A 7199-nucleotide genomic window follows, 5' to 3' on the forward strand; every position below is an offset into this window, starting at 1 on the left:
CCGAAAAATAATACCAACGACAATTTACAATGGAGATACCGCAAATAAACAGAAACGACAACGAAACAATAATAAAACCATCTGCACAATCTCCAGAAATGTTATTACTCACAGACCGATCATCCGAGCAACAAATCTCCACGAAAAATTCAATAAACAATTCCCCTCGTCTGCGGCAATCACAAATCAGCGTCCACAGATCAGTCTCCTCGGACTGTACCAACCACCGAAACGAGCCGAATCGGAACCCGAGAAGCAAACAAGAGAGAAGCTCGCAGGAAACCACCGTTTCCATACACAACAACCGCAGAGCGGTATCGGTGAACGTACTTTGCCACCTCTTCGAAGCTCTCGGTGCCGATCTGTACGAGCGGGGGTTGTTCACGCGGCCCGGGATCCGACGCCGAGATCGAGCCGGGCCGATCTGTCCTCGATCATTTCATTTTCCCGAAGAAATCAGTGTGTGCGGCGGGTCCGGCGCCGCTGATCCTTGCCCCTATCCGTCTTCCGTGACAGTAATCAAGCTGATTCGACGGTCTCCGAATCGATCTCGAGGCGAGAGAGACACACACAGAGAGAGAGAGAGAGAGAGAGAGAGAGAGAGAGAGAGAGAGAGAGAGAGAGAGCGAGAAAGAGAGAGAGATGGACGAAGAGGGAGGGAAATATAGAGGGAACGAGTAGTGAAAGAGAGAGAGAGGGAGGGAGGCAGAGGATTTGGTTCTGCACGCTCTCGTCCTGGCTACCGTGACTTCCGGTCGGGATGGGTGATCGCTATTGGCGCACGGGTCTGGCTGGTGTCCTAGGCCCGGCCAGTGTCGGGCCTCCGGGGATAGCCGAGCATCCTCGTTGATCGACGTTTATCTCCTCTCATCTCATCACCTCTCATCCACTCAGCCCTGTCCTCTCCGGCTCGCCTTTTGGCTCTTGTTCACAGCTCGCCGCTGCCCGGACTTGTTCTCCGCTGTTGGCCAGTCAGACTATTTGCAACTGTCATCAAAAACACCAGGTCTCCCTCGCTGCTTCAGCTGGTAATAGGTTCTACGATCAAGTCTGGGCCAGGTTCCTCAGTTCTAGCTAAGGACTACTGTCATCGAGGACCAGTTTGCTACGCGGAGAGTGCTCGCGTGCATCTCTCTCTCTCTCTCACTGTTTCACCCGCCGTGAAATCGGTTGGTGTCGGACCCGGAGGATCCTGGAATCCTGGAGAATCGAACGGGGTCGCAGGACGTGTGGCAGGTCGAGCCAGGACACGCACATGTCCCACGCAACTGCGTAAGTGAGGATGCGTCGCGACGGGACGCGATTGGCCGCGGCACGCGATCGAACGCCGCGACTGGACCGGTCGAAAGCTCCGAGCTTACTGAACAGCCAGGCCAACCGACGGGTGTTCGTGAAACGCGGAGCTTGGCCGGATACGCGCAAGCTTTCCCCGTCTCTGTCCCGTCGCTGGCTCTCCCTGTGTAGGCGTCTGTCTCGTTTCCCGCGCCTGTAACTGTGCGCGTGCCTGTCCCTGTACTTGCGCTTCCCTCTCACTGTGTGCGAGCGTATCTCTTTCCTCGTAGTTGTGCCTGTAAATGTGCTTATACTTGCGCCGGTGCTTGCGTTCCAGCTTGTGCTTGCGCCTATGTAGGACCGTGTCTCCCTCCCTGCGTCTGTAACTGTGCTTTTTACGCTTGTGCCCGTGCCTGTACTGGCGCTTCCCTCTCTCTGTGTGCGAACGTATCTCTTTCCTCGTGGTTGTGCCTGTAAATGTGCTTATGCTTGCGCCGGTGCTTGCGTTCTAGCTTGTGTTGCGCCTGTACTTGTGCTTGTACTTGTGCTTGCCTCTCCCTGTGTTCGTACCTGCGCCTGTAACTGTGCTTTTTACGCTTGTGCTTGTAAATGTGCCGCGACTGTGCTTGTGCCAGCGCCGCCGCCTGAGCCGCCTGTGTCGGCGGAACGCGGAAACTAGCGCGCCAGCCTCGATCCTACACTTGTCTCTCTTCTTCTTTATGTTCTTCTTCGAGTTCTTCTTCTTCTATATACTTCTCTCTCTTTCGTGAGCCCCTTCTCTTTTCTACCTCCTTCACTTTTTCACCGTCTCTGTCTCCAACATGAAGACACCGATCAGAAGAGAGAGCGACTCGTACCACCGGTGAACGCGAGCTTTCACGACGATGTGCGCGTAAGACATCCAAGCCCTCTGTTTAGGCTACAGGGTGAGCCTCTCTCTCTTTCTCTCGCTCCTTCTTTGTGTGCGCGAGCCTAAATGCTTGTGTGAGCACGCGTGCATGATACCTCTGCGACTAGTTTCAGAGTGCGTCGAGAGCAGAGCTGGGGAAAATAGTATTTTAAATAGTATATAGTAAGTAATCCTGTTTGTTTTAAAGAATGTGTAAAACTTTGAAAATAAAATATTTTATTTGATGCAGTATTTATTGAAAATAAAATAATTTATTCGAGGCAGTAATTTTTGAAAATAATATGATTTATTTGAGGCAGTAATTTTTTCGGAAATAGTATTTTATTTGAAGAATATTGAAAATATTTATATTTTGTCTTTATTTTCAGTTTCAATTTCAAATATTATTGCTGGAAATAATGGTTCGGAGTCAATACATTTATGCGGTTTCTCGGAGTATTATAACAATGCGAAAAGTAAAATATTTTATTTTGTGGATCAAATTGTTGATATAGAAATATTATATTTTGAGGTTCAGATTGTTAAAATGGAAATATTTTATTTTCCGAAATTGTATATCTTATTTAAAATACTATTTTCTTTAAGCAAAATAAGATCTAAAATATTAAATAGTATTTGAAATATTTGTTTCGCCAAATAATGTCCACCTTCTGGTCAAGAGGGATTGTAACGCGATCAGAATTAGTGTAGCGTTCGGAACATTTTTTTTCTTGGGAATATCTGAGATCGATTGTTCCGAAAATTGTTTGGTTGTTTGGTGCGCCATTGGAGTAGGGACGAGGATTTTTGGTTGGTGGGTAAGTATGCTTGTTGGCGAGATGAAAGTAATTATTGTGTGAGGAGTTTCTTGTTTTGGGAATATTTTCCTTTCGGAAACTGGCGCCATTCCATCAACGCACGAAAATGTGGAACTAATTTTTTGGTTGCGTTCTCGAAGTAACCGAAGGGTTACTATAGACACAAAAGTAGTACTTGTTCAGTTTTCTGTTCGGAAACTACGTAACCACTTCTCTGGAAGTTTTCAAAGTATTTTATCACACCCTTAGAGACGACGAAAACTTCGCCTTTTATGGAATCTAAATTCAATTTTTCATTTCGGGGAAGTAGAACTGCTCCAATATAACCATTTAGAAACGCTTTCTCATGAATTATTCAGAAGAAGTCCAACTTTGATTTTTCCTGCCCTATGAAAAATTTACAAGCATTGTTGAAACACAAAGAAAAATATACACGAAAATCCGACTCCGAGCATTTTTACGCTTTCGCGGTAGAAAAATGCTAAATTGAATTTCATATATCACTCGCTAAAAGTTCATTTTAAAGAGATGTCGCTTCGTACGTCAGAGGGAAGTTGTTGTTAGTTGAATCTTTGTGCTGGTTTTATGTAAGCCTTGTTAATTATTTTCTTGTGCGTCTCACGCGGAGAGAGATTCTAACAGGAACAGAGACGTGAATTCTTGCCGGAGAGTCAGTTACGACCACCGAGCGTTTAACTTTAACCTTTACGGGTTTTGCTCCGTCCGACGGCTTCGTACAATCGAAAATTTTTTCCCTGGAAAATGGAGTTCGAACGTTCAAGTGGAGGATGGGAAACGTCCTGCGGAGAAGTTCTTTTTAATGGAAAAGTTAGGGTCGTTGCGTTGTTGCGAAAATCTCCGCGGTGTAGAAAAATGAACGCGGAGAACTGCGAATATGTTTTACTTCTGTTGATGGCACGGATCGATATTCGACCTTACAAGTTCGCCGTGTCTCGACCCCGAATTCGTGTAAAAATTAATTTTTAATATTTATCCTACTTGCAGATAGTCTTGTCTGATCACTCTCAACCTTTCCTACTTTTCCAGTATCAAGTAGTTCAAATCAATGAATTGGATCAATACACTTATGTTTTTGTATTCAACGAGCTCTTTATTTCATGCTGATAAAAATATGTTATTTTTAAACTGCGGATTTTATGCATTTATGACACAGATGGGTAGTTGCAATTTAAAACAGTGAACAAAATAAAAACATTTAAGAACATCAATGTGTTAGTTGCAGCTGAAGAACAGACGGAAAGAAATTGTTACTTGGATCTTGTTTGTTGCAGTTGATTCAAACAATTTTTATTTTGCATAAAGTTCCGCAGTCTAGTTATTGTCAGATTGCGGATCTTTATGCAAAATAAAAAAAATTGTTTGCATCGATTGTGGGAAGGCAGGAATAACACAAAAACATCCCTTCATCCCTTGACGACTTTGTTACGTTAAAAGCAAGATTACAACGGTCTTGAATTTCTTTAAACTTTTACTGTTTTATATTCCACTCGACCAATTTCTTCACAAATGCATAAAGATGCCTACAGAATGCATACAGGAAATATCTTTATTATTGTACATTCTATACGAATAATGTACATTCCAAACGAACCATTCACTCCGAAAATATTCCAGGTCATTTCTTCCCTCGCCTGATTGATTTCGTTGCTCGACTACTGCGTCTAGCACGAATCAATTAATAGGATCATCATTCTGGCCGTATCATTGGTTCCCTGTGTTATTCCACTCAGTTATGCCCGGAGTCCTCTAATAACACGGCAATTGTCTCGAATCATGTCCCAGCGGATCGGCGCCCGTGAATTGTAACTCGTCAACGTTCAAGTAGAACACACACACGATACATCGGACTATTCCAGCCGTGATCGCCCGGCAAAAGCGTAAGTCAACTCGATGACACTCTCTCCCGTATCGTCGGACCGCAATCTTCCGCGAATCTCGATATCTTCTGGCCAATTTCATCTCTGACCATAGCTGTGACCAAAATACCGAGGCAACATGGCAACTTCTGTATCAACGCGTCCCTATTTCTGTTCGCGTGTGTGCGCGTCCATTCCCGACGAATTCCGACGCGACCCTAACGCACAGTCCGAGACAGAAACATCGTTTTTTTTCCACGTAAATTTCGGGCGAACATCTTCGAGCGAGAATATTTCCGATGAAATTATAGATCGTAATCCGAGCACATTATCAACAATCCAATGTCAATCTTTGATCACGATTACTCTAAAATATTAAACATAGTCAACCTGGAAACATTATCTGATCGAAGAACAGTATCCGACCAGAGCTTTATTTTTAATTTGATAAATAATAATATAGATTGTCCCGCACTCCCGAGGCAAATCAATTTCAACGTACCTGAACGTGTTTTGAGAACGAGAGCAGCATTTCAAACAATGAAATCCAAAAATGCACATATGAAGTAATAAATCCTTTAAATCGCATTATTGCAAGCTCAAACATACCGTATAATAATAATGATTATTATTAATGGCACGTTACAGGCATTCAAAGGAAAATTACTTAACGATTATTTGTTAATATCGTACCTGTATTTGTTTAGTTTCGCGCCTGTCCCTTATGTAAATTTTAGGTTAAGACTTTCTTTTTTGTTATGTTTCTTTTTGTTTTAATCAGTTCTACTGTAAACATTTGTATAAAAGGACCTCGGTCCGTTTTTATATAAAAATAATAATAATAAAAAAAATTATCAAATTCTCCATAGGGGTTGAATCAATGGAGATAACATTCTCCGGATCACGGTGTAGCGTTACGATAATTAAAAGTGTTCGTAACAATCGTGTAACACGATCCTACCGATCCCATTTTCTGTTTTCAGAGGAGATTGCAATAACCGCTTCGAATTTCTGTAAACTGTTCTACAGGTCTCAATTATAGCGCTGTAGACTTTTATAGCAGTGTTATTTTCATCCCCTACCTCTGCAAGGGTAGCACGCAAAGGTTACTTTATATTTTCCCAGAAACAGCTTCACAACTACTAATTTTAACTTCTCGATAACCTAACAGATTTTTAATAGTCGCGACGAGGGAAATCCTACGGTCTTCATCCCCTATTTTCATGGGTAGATTGATACGTCACGTCAAATATTTTCGAAGGGGGGCTTCCTCAGCTTCTAATTTTAGCTCGATAAATTTGTAGAACAACGTCATCTCCGTCCCTTATTTTTACAGGGGTGTTATTATTATTATTAGGTGTGCAAATAATAGTTGCGGTTGTTTAACGTTACTGTTCAGAATCCGACATTTCATATGCGACGACCTAATAGTTGAATACGTGATTTAATTACATTGCGTTTCGTATACACAGTATATGAATTGCATTACAGAATTCGAACCTTAATTTGACTGCTAATTACGCGAGTGACGAGTGTAATCGAAATACAATATAATGTGAATTAGTCAATGTGTACGTTACCCGCTTAATATAATTCATTCGTTAAGTAAGTCATTGAGTAGCCATTAGCTATACTGTACTTTGTAATTGTATTTCAATTATGAAAACGAATTACATTGTGATTCAATTGAATGAGAGACCAGAAGTACAAATTACATTGCAATAATTACAACAATTAATTGTTTAATACAATTAATTGAATGAAGCGACTGATTTTCGAATTACGAAATAATTGAATACAATGTAATTTAACTACTTTGTAATTATAACTTGTATTACTTGCCGATTTTGGTGCCATCTGAAAGAGCGTTCTTTGGGAGCCACCAGACAAGATTTTCTTACATTTTATCTACGTAAAATGTAATAAAATCTTGAATTTGTAAAAAAAAAGGGAAATACCTAATTTGCACACCTAATACCTAGTGTTGAAATACGTAGTGCATAAAATCCCTTGTTCCAATGTCTACTAAATAGCCGCCATCGCTCTTCCCAATTACAGATTCTCGGCGGTAACACTTTCCGTCGGGAATTTATCATCGAAAATTATCATCTCCTATTTTATCACGGGTAACATTCAGAAGATAATCTAATTTTTCACCGAAACGGTATCGTTCCACGCGTGTTACTTTGTCACGCGGAAATATTTGGTGCTAGTCACGCGACGAGATTATACGAGTAGCGATGCTTTCGAACGGTGGCACGTTCGTTCTTACGTTTCACCGACGGAGGGACGGGATTGTACACTGTATCCAATTTCCCAGAAAATGTTGCTCGTTACTCTTCC

General features: G+C 42.0%; 1 protein-coding gene across 2 annotated transcripts in view; it reads right to left on the minus strand.

Annotated features, from left to right (window-relative positions):
* The window catches only part of Pde6 (phosphodiesterase 6), a 25332-nt gene extending 18819 nt beyond the window's left edge, over positions 1 to 6513 (minus strand). For both annotated transcript variants that reach the window (XM_076438882.1, XM_076438883.1), the window contains exon 1: positions 331 to 6513. The gene's annotated coding sequence lies outside the window, so the exon portion shown is untranslated. The remainder of the gene's footprint in view (positions 1 to 330) is intronic.
* Positions 6514 to 7199: the final 686 nt, after the last annotated feature.

Source organism: Lasioglossum baleicum, chromosome 15, assembly GCF_051020765.1.
Source record: "Lasioglossum baleicum chromosome 15, iyLasBale1, whole genome shotgun sequence".
NCBI classification, from domain to species: Eukaryota; Metazoa; Arthropoda; class Insecta; order Hymenoptera; family Halictidae; genus Lasioglossum; species Lasioglossum baleicum.